Genomic DNA, 14957 nt, shown 5'->3' on the forward strand with positions numbered 1-14957 from the left:
TGATCTCCTTCAGAATGGACTGGTTGGATCTCCTTGTAGTCCAAGGGACTCTCAAGAGTCTTCTCCAACACCACAGTTCAAAAGCATCAATTCTTTGGTGCTCAGCCTGCTTCACAGTCCAACTCTCACATCCATACATGACCACAGGAAAAACCATAGCCTTGACTAGACGGACCTTATTCGGCAAAGTAATGTCTCTGCTTTTGAATATGCTATCTAGGTTGGTCATAGCTTTCCTTCCAAAGAGTAAGCGTCTTTTAACTTCATGGCTGCAGTCACCATCTGCAGTGATTTTGGAGCCCCCCAAAAATAAAGTCTGACACTGTTTCCACTGTTTCCCCATCTATTTCCCATGAAGTGATGGGACCGGATACCATGATCTTCATTTTCTGAATGTTGAGCTTTAAGCCAACTTTTTCACTCTCCTCTTTCGAGACACACCTAATACTACACTGTTGTTGTTAAGTCGCCCAGGCTTGTCTGACTCTTTGCAACCCCAGGGACTGCAGCACACCAGCCCTCTCTGTCCCTCACCATCTCCTGAAGTTTGTGCAAGTTCATGTCCATTACATCAGTGATGCCATCCAGCCATCTCATCCTCTGACTCCGTCTTCTCTTTCTGCCCTTAATTTTCCCAGTCATTGGACTTTTCCAGTGAGTCAGCTGTTCTCATCAGATGACCAAAATACTGGAGCTTCAGCTTCAGCATCAGTCCTTCCAATGAGTATTCAGGGTGATTTCCCTTAAGCTTGACTGGTTTGATCTCCTTGCTGTCCAAGGGACTCTCATGAGTCTTCTCCAGCACCATAGTTCAAAGGCATCAATTCTTTGGCTCTCCGCCTTCTTTATGGTCCAGTTTTCACAACTGTACATGACCACTGGGAAGACCAACCATAGCCTTGACTATATGGACCTTTGTTAGCAGAGTAATGTCTCTGCTTTTCAACACACTGTCTAGGTTTGTCATAGCTTTCCTGACAAGAAGCAAACATCTTCTGATTTCATGGCTGCAGTCACCGTCTGCAGTGATTTTAGAGCCCTAGGGGAGGAAATCTGTCAGTACTTCCACCTTTGCTGCTGCTGCTAAGTCGCTTCAGTCGTGTCTGACTCTGTGTGACTCTAGAGACGGCAGCCCACCAGGCTCCCCCGTCCCTGGGATTCTCCAGGCAAGAACACTGGAGTGGGTTGCCATTTCCTTCTCCACCTTTACCCCTTCTATTTGTCATGAAGTAACGAAGATCATGGCATCTGGTCCCATCACTTCACGGGAAATAGATGGGGAAACAGTGGAAACAGTGTCAGACTTTATTTTTGGGGGCTCCAAAATCACTGCAGATGGTGACTGCAGCCATGAAGTTAAAAGACGCTTACTCCTTGGAAGGAAAGCTATGACCAACCTAGATAGCATATTCAAAAGCAGAGACATTACTTTGCCGAATAAGGTCCGTCTAGTCAAGGCTATGGTTTTTCCTGTGGTCATGTATGGATGTGAGAGTTGGACTGTGAAGAAGGCCGAGTGCCAAAGAATTGATGCTTTTGAACTGTGGTGTTGGAGAAGACTCTTGAGAGTCCCTTGGACTACAAGGAGATCCAACTAGTCCATTCTGAAGGAGATCAGCCCTGGGATTTCTTTGGAAGGAATGATGCTAAAGCTGAAACTCCAGTACTTTGGCCACCTCATGCGAAGAGTTGACTCATTGGAAAAGACCTTGATGCTGGGAGGGATTGGGGCAGGAGGAGAAAGGGATGACAGAGGATGAGATGGCTGGATGGTATCACTGACTCAGTGGACGTGAGTCTGAGTGAACTCCGGGAGTTGGTGATGGACAGGGAGGCCTGGCGTGCTGCAATTCATGGGGTCACAAAGAGTCGGACATGATTGAGCTACTGAACTGAGCTGAACTGAATGGGGCCGGATGCCATGATCTTTTTTTTTTTTAATATTTAGTTTTCAGCCGGCTCTTTCACTCTCCTCCTTCACCCTCATCAAGATGTTCTTTAGTTCCTCTTTGCTTTCTGCCATTAGAGTGGTATCATCTGCATATCTAAGGTTGTTGATGTTTCTCCCACCTATCTTGATTCCAGCTTGTAACTCATCCAGCCCAGCATTTCTCATGATGTGTTCAGCGTATAGATTAAATAAACAGGGGGACAGCAGAAAGCCCTGTCGTACTTTTTTCTCAATATTTAACCAATCATTTGTTCTACACAGGGTTCTAACTCTTGCTTCTTGACCCACATACAGGTATCTCAGGAGACAGGTAAGATGGTCTGGTATTCCCATCTCTTTAAGAGCTTTCTACCGTTTATTATGATCCACACAGTCAAAGGCTTTGGCATCATTGATGAAACAAAGGTAGATGTTTTTTGGAATTCCCTAATTTTCTCTATGATTTAGCAAATATAGGCTCTTTGATCTCTGGTTCTTCTTCTTTTTCTAAACCCAGCTTGGATATCTGGAAGTTCTTGGTTCACATAATCTGAATTCTAACATGCAAGATTTTAAGCATGACCTTACTAGCATGAGAGATGAGGGCAATTGTCTGATGGTTAGCACATTCTTTGGTGCTATCCTTCTTGGGAATTGGAATGAGGATTAACTTTTTCCAGTCCTGTGGCCACTGGTGAGTCTTCCAGATTTGCTGACATATTGAATGCAACACCTTGATGGCATCGTCCTTTAGGGTTTTGAATAGTTCTACTGGAATTCCATTGTGTCCACTGGTTTTATTAATAACAGTGCTTCCTCAGGCCCACTTGACTCCACTCTCCAGCATGTCTGGCTCTGGGTGGCTGATCACACCATCATAGCCATCTAGTTCATCTGAATCTTTTTTATACAGTTCTTTCATGCATTCTTTCCATCTCTTCTGATCTCTTCAGTGTCTGCTAGGTCTTTACAATTTATGTCCTTTATTGTGCCCGTCTTTGGGCAAAAAATTCCCTTGATATCTCCAGTTTTCCTGAAGAGTTCTCTAGTCTTTCCCCTTCTGTTGTTTTCCTCTAGTTTTATACCCTGTTCCTTGAAGAAGGCCTTCTTTTCTCTCTGTGCCGTTTTTTTGGAAATTTGCATTTAGTTGGATATACCTTTTCCTTTCTCCCTTGCTTTTCACTCTCTTCTTTCTTTAGCAATTTGTAAGGCTTCCACAGACAATCACTTTGCCTTCTTGCTTTTCTTTTTCTTTGGGAGGGTTTTGTTCACTGACTCCTGTATAATATTAAGGCCTCTGTCCATAGTTCTTCAGGCACACTGTTTACCAGTTCTAATCCCTTGAATCTACTTGTTACCGCTACTGCATATTCATAGGGGATTTTACTTAAGTCATACCTGGCTGGCCTAGTGGTTTTCCCCACTTTTTTAGTTTAAGCCTGAATTTTGCTATGAGAAGCTGATGAACCACAGTCAGTGTTTTTGCTGGCTGTATACAGCTTCTCCGTTTTCACCTACAAAGGATGTAATTAATTTGATTTCAGTGTTGGCCATTTGGTGATGTCCATGTGTAAAGTTGTCTCTTGTGTTGCTGAAAAAGGGTATTTGCTATGACCAATGCATTCCCTTAGCAGAATTCAGTTAGCCTTTGCCCTGCTTCATTTTGTTCTCCTAGGCCAAACTTGCCTGTTGCTCCAGGTATCTCTTGACTTGCTACTTTTGCATTCCAATCCCCAGTGATGAATAGAACATCTTTTTGTGTGTGTGTGTGTTAGTTCTAGAAGGTCTTCTAGGCCTTCATAGAACTGATCAACTTCAGCTTCTTCAGCATCGGTAGTAGGGACATAGACTTGGATTACTGTGATGTTGAATGACTTGCCTTGGAAACGAACCAAGATCATTCTGTCATTTTTGAGGTTGTACCCAAGTACTGCATTTTGGACTCTTTTGTTGATTATGAGGCCTACTTCTTTTCTTCTATGGGATTCTTGCCCACAGTAGTAGATATAAGGACCTAAAGTAAAGTTGGAAGTAATAAGATGGGAAAGCATGTAACAAAGAAAGCAAACTGGCATAGCTGGATTAATATCAATCAAAGCAGACCTTAAGGCAAAAAAAATATGCCAAGCATAAAAACAATCAGATAAAGATGATAAAATATTAAACTTACTAGAGCTCACATTTCTCAATGCATATATATTTGGATACATTTCTAAATATATATACATTATATATATAAAACTTTGAATTATATTAAGCAAAAATCAACAAAACTACCAGAAAGAATCAATGTATCTATTATAATTGTGGAAGTATCTTTTCCAAAATAGACTTTATTATTTAGAACAGATTTATGTTTACAGAAAAACTGAGAAGATAGTATGGAGATTTTTCCTATACCTCCTCACCCAGCCTCCCTTGTTATTAGCATCTTATACTAGTCTGATGCATTTCTTATAATTAATGAACCAGTGTTGATAAAGTGAAAGTGTTAGTTGCTCAGTTGTGTCCAATTCCTCGTGACCCTATGGACGGTAACCTGCCAGGCTCCTCTCTTCATGGAATACTCCAGGCAAGAAGACTGAAGTGGGTAGCTATTCCCTTCTCCCAGGGAACTTCCTGACCCAGGGATCAAACTCCATCTCCTGCAATGCAGGCAGATTTTTTACCATCTGAGCAAACAGGGAAGCACAATATTAATATAATATTATTAAATAAAGTAGTTTATTCATATTTCCTTAGTTTTTTACCTGATATCCTTTTTCTGTTTCAGAATCCCATCCAAGATACACATTACATTAGTCATCATGTCTCCTTAGGTAGGTTCTTGGCTGTGACAGTTTCTCAGACTTTCCCTGTTTTTGATGACCTTAATTGTTTTTGGAAGCAAGTCAGTCAAGTACTTTGCAGCGTACGCCTCTATTGGAATTTATCTAATGTTTTCTCATGATTACACACTGGTAGTGTTTTTGAGGGGAAGCCAACAGAAGTAAAGTACGATTCCCATCGTATCATATCATATCACATCAAAGGTACATAGCATCAACATGACTTATGCAACTGTGGATGTTGATTTTGATCACCGGGCTGAGTTAGTGTTAGGTTTCTCCACTGTAAAGTTTTTCTTTCAATTCTCTACTCTTTGGAATGAAGTCATTATGTGCAGCTCAAGCTAAAGGAGTAAGGAATTATACTTCCCTTTTCTGAGGGCAGAGTATCTACATAAATTATTTAGAATTCTGCAAGGGAGACGTCTCTCTTCTCCCCCATCTGTTTACTTATTCAATCATTTATATCAGTATGGACCTATGGATATTTATTTTATACTTTGGGCTATACTATATTACTACTTAATTTTTTTATTCATGTGGAAAATTTTCAACACAAACCTATTAAAATTTTAAAGACTGAACATTCAGAAAATCAGTAAGGATATAGGAGATTTAATAGATCAACCAATAGTTTGATCTTATGAACACAATTATAGCATTACACCCAACAACTGAAGAAAACAAACATATAAATTATTTTGAAGCGTACATGGGACATTCATAAGACTGATCATGTGCTAAATCATATATACTAAGTCACTATATTTCAGAGAATTAATGCCATTCAAGCCATACTCTTTGATCATAATGCAATTACATAAAAAGCTTTAAAATTCTATAAATTTGAAGATTTAAATGCATACTATCAGAGTGATTCCTGGGCCGAAGAAGAGATGAAAATGTAAATCAGGAAATATTTAGGGACTTTCCTTTGGCTCAGTATTTAAGGCCACAACTAGGACCTGGGACAGCCAGGTAAAAGTAAATTTAAAAAAAATTTTTAATTTTTAAAGGAGGTACTTAGATCAAAATATAAAAGAAATACAACATATCAAAACTTGTGGGATGCTGCTAAAGAGAAATTTGGAGAGACATTCACATATTTTATTCAGAAACTTGTACAAGGAAAGAAGAAAATACATGTGCTAACTATTTAATTTAGAAATTAGAAAAAAGGACAACAGAATAAGCCTAATGGAGAAGAAGGAAGTACCAAATAAAAGAGCCAAAATTACGAAAAAGAAAACAACGATATAATTGAAAAAATCAAGAAGGCTGAAACATTGTTCTTTAAAAATGATAATAAAAAGCAAGTTGGGGGACTCCACTACTTTATTTCAAGACCCGTTCAAAGGTACTGTAATCAAGTTTGTGTAGTAACAGCACAAAGGTAGGCATATAGACCAATGGAAAAGAATAGAATACAGAAATTGACTGACACATATGTGATAAACTTATTTTGTACAAAGATGCAAATACAAATTTGGAGAAGGATAATCTTTTCAATAAACAGCGCTGGAACTATGGTACATTCATATAAAAAACTGAACCTTGACCCATACCTTTTGCTTTACACAAAAATTAACTCAAAATGATTATAGACTACAGTAAAATCCAACACTCTAAAGCTTCTTGAAGAAAACATAAAAGAAAATCACCATGTCCTTAGAGTAGGCAAAGATTTTTTATATATGGCAAACAAAATCTAGATCCGCTAGAAAAAAAATAAATTAAACTTGATCAAAATTAAAATTTTCTGTGGAGGACACTGTTAAAGAATGAATAGATAAGTCATAGTTTGAAAGAAAGTATTTGCAAAGCATGTACCTGTCAAAACATATGTGTACAGAGTAAATTTTTTAATCCCCAAAATTTGGTAATAAGAATAGTTCTATTTAAAAATAAGCAATCATTTTAAACATACAGTTCACCTCAGAAGATATTTGGACAGGAAATAAGCATGTGAAAAGATTCTCAACAACATTTGATTTAGGGAAGTGCAAGATAAAATTACAGCATGACACTACTACACACCTATTAGGATGGTTAAGCATACAAAGAAGCAAACAAAACAGACAAAACCAAGCATTGATGAAGATATGGAGCCTTGGAACTTTCATACACTGCTGGTGGGAATGCAAAAACAATACAGCCACTTTGGGAAACAGTTTGACAGCTCATTATAAGTTAAATATATATTTTGCCTGTGATCCAGTAATCACACTCCTAGGTATTTACCCAAGAGAAATGACAACTTAGGTTTGCACTAAAACTGGTATACAGGGTTTCCTTGGTAGTCCGTTGGTGAAGGATCTGCCTTGCAATGCAGGGACACTCGTTTGATCCCTGGCCAGGGAAAATCCCACATGCTGCATGGCAACTAAGCCCACATACTGCAACTACTGAAGCCTGCATTCTCTAGAGCCCGTGCTCCACAACAAGAGAAGCCACTTCAATGAGAAGCCTGTGCACCGTAACTAAAGACTAGCCCCCGCTTGCTGTAACTAAAGAAAACCCACACGCAATGATGAAGACTCAGCACAGCCCCCAGATATTAAAAAGCCAAAAAATCTCCCAAACTATATACAAATGCTTACAGCAGCTTTATTCATAATTGCATAAATCTGGAAACCCAAATATTCATCAGTTTGTGAGTAAACAAACTATAATACATCCATACATTGTAATACTACTTAATACAACATATTATAGCAATGAAAATAACATACATTAGCAGGAATGAATCTCAAAGATTAATGCTGAGAATAGAGAGCAAATCACAAAATAGAAAATACTCTAATTTATATTGTGTTAACACCACAGGCAAAACTAAACAATATATAGTACATGTATATGTGATAAAGCTATAAGGAAACCAACAAAAGTGATCAAGACCAGTTTGGGATGATGGTTACTTTTGCGTTCAGGGAGGAGGATGCATTTGAATTTGGAGAGGAGCGTACAAAAACTTCAAAGGTTTTGTTGTTGTTCTGTTTATTAACCTCGCTGTTGAGTTATATTTTGTTATTCTTAAAATTTTGCGTATGTTATAATACTCTTTTGAATGTATTATATATTTCATAATTTAACAAAGATAACCATCTAACGGTAATAAAAGGCAGTTGAGAATAGCTTGTATTGGATATTTTGCATCCAATATCTCTTTAGATCTTAGCCAACTCCTAAGATGCACACACACACAGTAAGACTCCAAGAAACTTAGAAAACAATAGCTGATAGAGTAAACGGTTGAGCAGGGATTTCAACTAATGCATGCTGTTGAGAAGACAGAAGTTGGAGTTCAACTACTGTCAGGGTGAAAGGGCCTTCATAAAATTTAGGCTTTTAGTTGTGACCCCAGAAAAGCCATCCTTGGGTTAAAGTCCACACATTAAGAGAAAGTTCCATGACCTTGGAACAGGGCTCTGCTCCAAGGGTAAGTCCAACCCTCGAAAGGATTGAGGTATTTGCCCAATACTCTACCCTCCAGAGTACCCTTCTTATAGTTGGACTATACAGAAAGCTGAGTGCCAAAGAATTGATGCTTTTGAACTGTGGAGCTGGAGAAGACTCTTAAGAGTCCCTTGGACTGCAAGGAGATCAAACCAGTCAATCCTAAAGGAAATCAACCTTGAATATTCATTGGAAGGACTGATGCTGAAGCTCAAACTTCAATACTTTGGCCACTTGATGCGAAGAACTGACTCATTGGAAAAGACTGTGATGCTTGAAAAGATTGAAGGCAGGAGGAGAACGGGACGGCAGAGGATGAGATGGTTGGATGGCATGACTGACTCGATGGACATGAATTTGAGCAAGCTCTGGGAGTTGATGATGGACAGGGAAGCCTGGTGTGCTGCCGTCCATGGGGTTGCAGAGTCAGACATGACTGAGTGACTGAACTGAACTGAACTAGCCTCCAGAAGAAACTTTAATCCTCTTTGTAGAAAGATAACATCATCAAATCCTCAACAATTTTTCATACACAATGACAGGCATCAATAAAAATTATGAAGTATGATTAGAACAGAGCCAAATGCTTAAAAATCAAGAGAAAAATACATCCATACATGATTTAGATATTGGAGTTACCAGACAGGGGCCTGAAAATAGCTGTTATTAATATAGTCAAGAACATACATAGTATATTTAACCAGAAACCTGGAATCTATATGAAATGATTAACTTAAATCCCAGAAATTCAATAGAAGGGTTTAACAAGTAACGAGACACAGAGGATTCATAAACTGGAAGACAGTCTAGAAAAGAATACATAGATTGAAACACTGAGAGATTTAAAAAAAGATTTTAAAAGACAGAAGTAAAGGAGCTTTAAAAACCCGTAAGAGACATAGAGATACAGTGGAAAAGTTTAATATATGTATAGTAAGATTCCCAGGAGAAGAGAGAAAATGAAACAGAAGCAAATGGGACAGGCATAAAAGCACAAATTCAAGAGACTTTTTAAGATTCTATGAACTAAATACACACAAAACCATGCTCAGGCACATTAGAGTCAAACTAATAAAAACCAAAGACAGAAAACATATTTAAAATGGCTAGAGAGGGGAAAACACATTACTTTCCTAGAAGGAACATTATGACCTATAGCTGATTCTTCAACAGAAACAATGAAGGCCATAAGACAATGGAATGCCTGTCAATCTAGACTCTATACCCAGTGTAACCATCCTTCAAAAATGAAAATGAAATTGTTTCCCAACAAACAAAAAAAGCTGGGAGAATTTGTCACTATCAGAGCAACATTAAAAACTATTAAAGGGGGTTTCAAGCTGAAGTACAATAATTCCCGTTGGAAGCACAGCATTGCAGATTCATACCCAAGGAGTGGGAAGTTATGTTTTACCTCCCTGAAGGCAGAGTATTTATATAAATTATTCGGAATTCTTGTACAAGGGGGATTTCTCTCTTCTCCTTTATTTATTTATTGTATTATTTACCTATGGGCTCTGGGTATTTATTTTACAATTTGGGTCATACAGCACTCTTTTACTTTTTTTTTCTTTGCTCAAGTTGATCCAGCTTTGGCCACTGGGAGCTTTTCATTTAATTCTTGCATCTTTTTGACATACCCTATTCTTTTTTTCTTTTTTTTTTTTAAAAAAAGCACTTCTTCACTTTATGGCACAAGATGATTTAGACTTATCTTGCATATTTTCTGTCCCAGTTTTAGTTAGCCGTTTCTCTAAGGGCCCCTGGTTTCTTTGAGAATGGCATTAGAAACCAAGGTGCAAGTGATAGCTGTGTTTGCTGCTAATGAGGTGTCATAATGTCCAGGCCCTCTCAGCTGACAGAGTAATGAAGCATATGCGCATATACTAGACTGTGCACACACATACGCAGGTACGTGTGTGTGTGTGTATAAGTATATATTTCTACATCTGTGTCTGCTGCTGCTGCTGCTGCTGAGTCACTTCAGTCGTGTCCGTCTCTGTGTGACCCCATAGACGGCGGCCCACCAGGCTGCCCCGTCCCTGGGATTCTCCAGGCAAGAACACTGGAGTGGGTTGCCATTTCCTTTTCCAATGCATGAAAGTGAAAAGTGAAAGTGAAGTCGCTCAGTGGTGTCCGACTCTTAGCGACCCCATGGACTGCAGCCCACCAGGCTCCTCCGTCCATGGGATTTTCCAGGCAAGAGTACTGGAGTGGGGTGCCATTGTCTTAAATATGAGTTCATATAGATGTAAGGATATATGTTCAGTCTCTATGGTAACCACTAGAAGAACAAGAAAGTGTAAAATTGATAAGGTAATGGAGGGATAAATGGGAAAAAAAATTAGTCCCAAAGATGGCAAGAAAGGAGAAATAAAGGGACAAAACCTTGATGAAACAAGTAGAAAACAAAGAACAAAATGGCAGATTTGAATGCAAAGAAAAAGAAACAGTAAGGGTGTCAGAGAAACACCAGAAGGACATTCACCTCTCCAGATCCACTGTGTACATTTCTCCACCCTGCGCTTTGCCTCGGGGCTGACCCACACGGGCTATGTCAGTGAATTCTTCCCCTTCTGACTTCTTGTTGGGTTCAGCCAATGCAGATCCCCAGCGAGACATATCCCTTAGAGGTCCACTTGGACTGCTGTGTCCTGTGATCAAAAGTCATTGCTGCTTTCCTGCTCGATCAGAATTTTCTTACAGATCTCAGAAACCACTCCCTCTCTTCATCCCTTCAGGCCCGGGGATATTAATTATTCTGCTCTTCTTAGTTCTGGATTAACACATTATCCCTTGTGGGTCCCCTTGCACTTACACTGCCCAAACCTTAATAAATCGTCCCTTTATAAAACCTTCCTTGAATTACTCATTTCAGTGAGCCATCTGTTTCCCATTCAGACTTGGGAATAATACAGTAACTGTAGAATCAGGAAACAGTCCCTCAAAACGAAACCCTGGAATTCAGTTGCTCAGCTATTCAAGGATTACTGTTATAACCTTGCTGGCAAAGAGTTGGGAACTAAACAATCTATGGCGTGTGGTGGTGTCATCATTACTCAAGTTATGAATGGTGGCAGCGTAGACGACATGCAGATGGAGGACCAGGCATTCAGAGAGCAAGTGGCTCTAACACGTCATTACTATGGCAAGAACAGTGGTTATAAAATAGTGGAACCCACTGGATTCTTTTTACCACTCTGAAAAGTATATATAGGGAGAAAGAAAATAAGGCTACAGAAATACAATAAAAGAAACATATGGAAAACCAGAATACCTCCACGACAGCAGTGAAGGAGTCCCTTGTTTCCAGTAACTGCAGAGGAAATATGGCTAAGAAACAATCCTAGGGTATGACTGTAAAGGTCATAGACTTTGCAGTGCCAATTAAATGCCAAGTCTCTTACACCTGGTCAAGGTTATTGGTGGAAAGAGTAAAACTCTGGCACCTGGGAGGGAAAGCATGATGCCCGAAGGGCAGAAAATTCTGACCCTTCATACTGCTTCAAATCTCTTCTGCTGGCTGAAAAAACTAGCTCTTCTTTGTGTAAAAGCTTTACAATAATCGCATGCAGGGCAATTGCTTCATAAACTGGGGTCAATTTTCTTTAGGTCCCATCTCCTTATCTCTTATCACTTTCAGGCCCATGCAGAACCCAGATGGAGAGGTATGTGCCTGTTCCAGAAGAAGATGGCCTATGTACTTAACAAGCTATAGAAACTTGCCAAGGTGTAGAATCAAGGGTCAAGCGAAAACGTGTGGTAGTGGATTCTAAGGATGTTAGACAAGAGGTTCTCAAGGTGTAGTCCCTGTATCAACAGCATTGGCACCGTCTTGAATGTGTTAGAAATGTTAATTCTTGGGCTTCACCTCAGATCTACAGTCATAAACTTTGGTTGTGGGGGGTAGGATCGGAAATCTATGTTTTAACAAGCTCTCAGGGGACTCTGATATACCCCCAAAGTTTGAGGACCACTGATAGAACAGATCCATTACAGTCCCATTTCCTAACTCAGCAGACACCCTCCTCTGTGGCATTACTGCTCAAAGCGGTGATATTGGATAAGAAATGCTGCTATCATCTAGGAGCTTGTTAGAAACTGCAGAAGTTTGGGCTCTACACAAGACACACAGAATCAGATCCTGCATTTAGAAAGCTCTCCAGGTGATCTGCATGCACACTGAAGTTTGAGAAGCCCTGTTCTATAGTAATGGTTCTCAAACTTTAGCATGTATCAGAATTACCATACTTTGAGAACAATGGTCCTGGATAAACCTGCTCACTTCTCCCCAACCACAGCCCTCGGGAAGGCCTGGAAGACACTCCCCTCATAAAGGCAGTGAGAAGTCTTTGAAGAGCTTGCAGTCACTGGACTGTCATCTATAGACTGCAGATGAGGTTTAGGGATAATGCAAGGGAATCCTGTCCCTTGATCTCAGCAGTAATAATGGGATCCCAGAGTAGAAAGGTCAAGGTGGCCACACTTACCTGTCAGAGACCAGGTAAGCCACAATAAGTCACGGGTATATAATGGCTATAGGAGTGCTTTGATCTCTAGGTAACTGTGGCAAAGATTTTTAGAAATGAAATAGTTGGGTAGCCTGTGAAGGCGCTGCTTGACAAACACAGATGAAAAATTCTAGATTTCTGCATAGAAACGGAGGGGAAGGTATTCCTGGCTTTTTACCTCATTCTTAGGCCCCTGGTACCTTAGCTGGTAAAGAATCCGCCTGCAATGCAGGAGACCCTGGTTCGATTTGTGGGTTGGGAAGATCCCCTGGAGAAGGGATAGTCCACCCACTCCAGTATTCTTGGGCTTCTCTGGTGGCTTAGACAGTAAAGAATCCACCTGCAATGTGAGAGGACCTGGGTTTGATCTCTGGGTTGGGAAGATCCCCTGGAGAAGGGAAAGGCTACCCACTTCAGTATTCTGGCCTAGAGAATTCCATGGACAAAGGAGCCTTGCAGGCTACAGTCCATGGGGTCACAAAGAGTTGGACATGTCTGAGCGACTTTCACTTTCAGTTTAGACCTAATTAAGACAGTTCACAGACTCAGAGACCCTCAACTGAGGAAGAACCGTGCAATGTGGCTGCAGACAGATACTGTGTGTTGTCCCTGAATGTTGCTGTTTAGTCGTTACGTCTGACGCTTTTGCAACCCCATGGTCTGTAGCCCACCGGGCTCCTCTATCCCCGGGATTTCCCAGGTAAGAATACTGAAGTGGGTTGCCATTTCCTCCTCCAGGGGATCTTCCCAACCCAGGGATTGAACCTGTTTTTCTGGTGTCTCCTGCATTGGCACCTGGGAAGCCCACTGTAGCCAGATGACCTGCTATCATTAACCAAGGTAACTGAGCACTGGTGAAAGGTACATACTAGATCTTCTGGAGGTTAATAGACATTGGCTCTGAATTCACGCTGATCCCCAGAGCCCTGAAATGCCACCAAGATCCACTAGGATCTTGGAGACTGGGAGCTAATGAGAAGCAGCTGATGTATGGAGTCCTAGCCCAAGTTTAATACAGTGTCCTTGGGGTCATGGACACACTGTGTTTCTCCCACCCCACCTCCCAGAATAGATAGTGAAAAGAAAGATACTTAATAACAGGTAGAATTCTTATATTAGTCCTTTCACCCATGAAATGAAGGCTAATATGATGAAAAGGGCAAAGTGAAAGCTCTTAAAATGATCCTCCCCATTTACATGCCCACCACACCAAGAAAGTCAGTCAGAAGCAGTACTTTCACCTTGGGGAAATCACAGAGATTAGTGCTACCATTAACACTTAAGATGTGCAAGGGTAGTGGTTCCCAGCACATCCCCATTTAACTCACTTAACTGGCTAGAGCATGAACCAGGTGGGGCACAGAGAAAGAGAATAAACCTCTGCAAACTTAGATAGTGATGCCAATCATGACTAGAGCACCAAAGAGGAAATCTTTGCTGTGGCAATTCAATACAGCCCATGGCACCTGGCATTCAGCTCCACCATTTTCCATTTCACCTGGAAAATATTTTCTTTCCAGGAAAAGAAATCTGAATTTATACAGCAGGGAAAATAGTATAACTTTACCGTCTTTGCCATGACGATGTCCTGTCTCGTCCTCCCTGCCATAATATTATGTGATGGGAAATTAAGCATTTCTGTCTCTGATAGGACATTCCCATTGATGGTATTATGACAAACAGACCTGTGAGTGGTAAGTGTCTCACACTCTAGAGGCCTTTGTAAGCTAAATGTGTCCCTGAGGCAAGGGACCCACCATACAGGGGAAGTATCTAGGGGTTCTGTGGTCTGGAGCATCCTTCTGAAGGAAAAGGCAAGTTGCTGTCTCTTGAATTTTACACCACAAAGCAAGAGACACACTGAGGTTGGAGGGAGGCCACTGTGGACCCCTCCATCTTGGAGGGAGCAGAGCTTGGTTCTCGTGGAGTAAATACATATTCTGCTTGTCTTCTCTGCCTGAAGTTCTTCTTCCAGGATCATTTGTAGAGTTACAGAATGCCTTATCCTTATCCGTGCTACCAAATGCTATACCATCACCTCTGACAAGGGGACATGATTTACAGCATAAGAAGTGTGAAGTCCTCAAAGCCACCCACATTCCTTCTCCGTCTCCAAAGCCACCACTGGACAATTTCTCATGCACTAACTCCAAATCTCTTTCACCCGGAAGAGCTCTGGCCCTTTTAAGGGCTCACCTAATTAGGTCAGGCTCATCCAGCTGCATCTTGATT

Source organism: Budorcas taxicolor, chromosome 3 (genome assembly GCF_023091745.1).
Source record: "Budorcas taxicolor isolate Tak-1 chromosome 3, Takin1.1, whole genome shotgun sequence".
NCBI lineage: Eukaryota > Metazoa > Chordata > Mammalia > Artiodactyla > Bovidae > Budorcas > Budorcas taxicolor.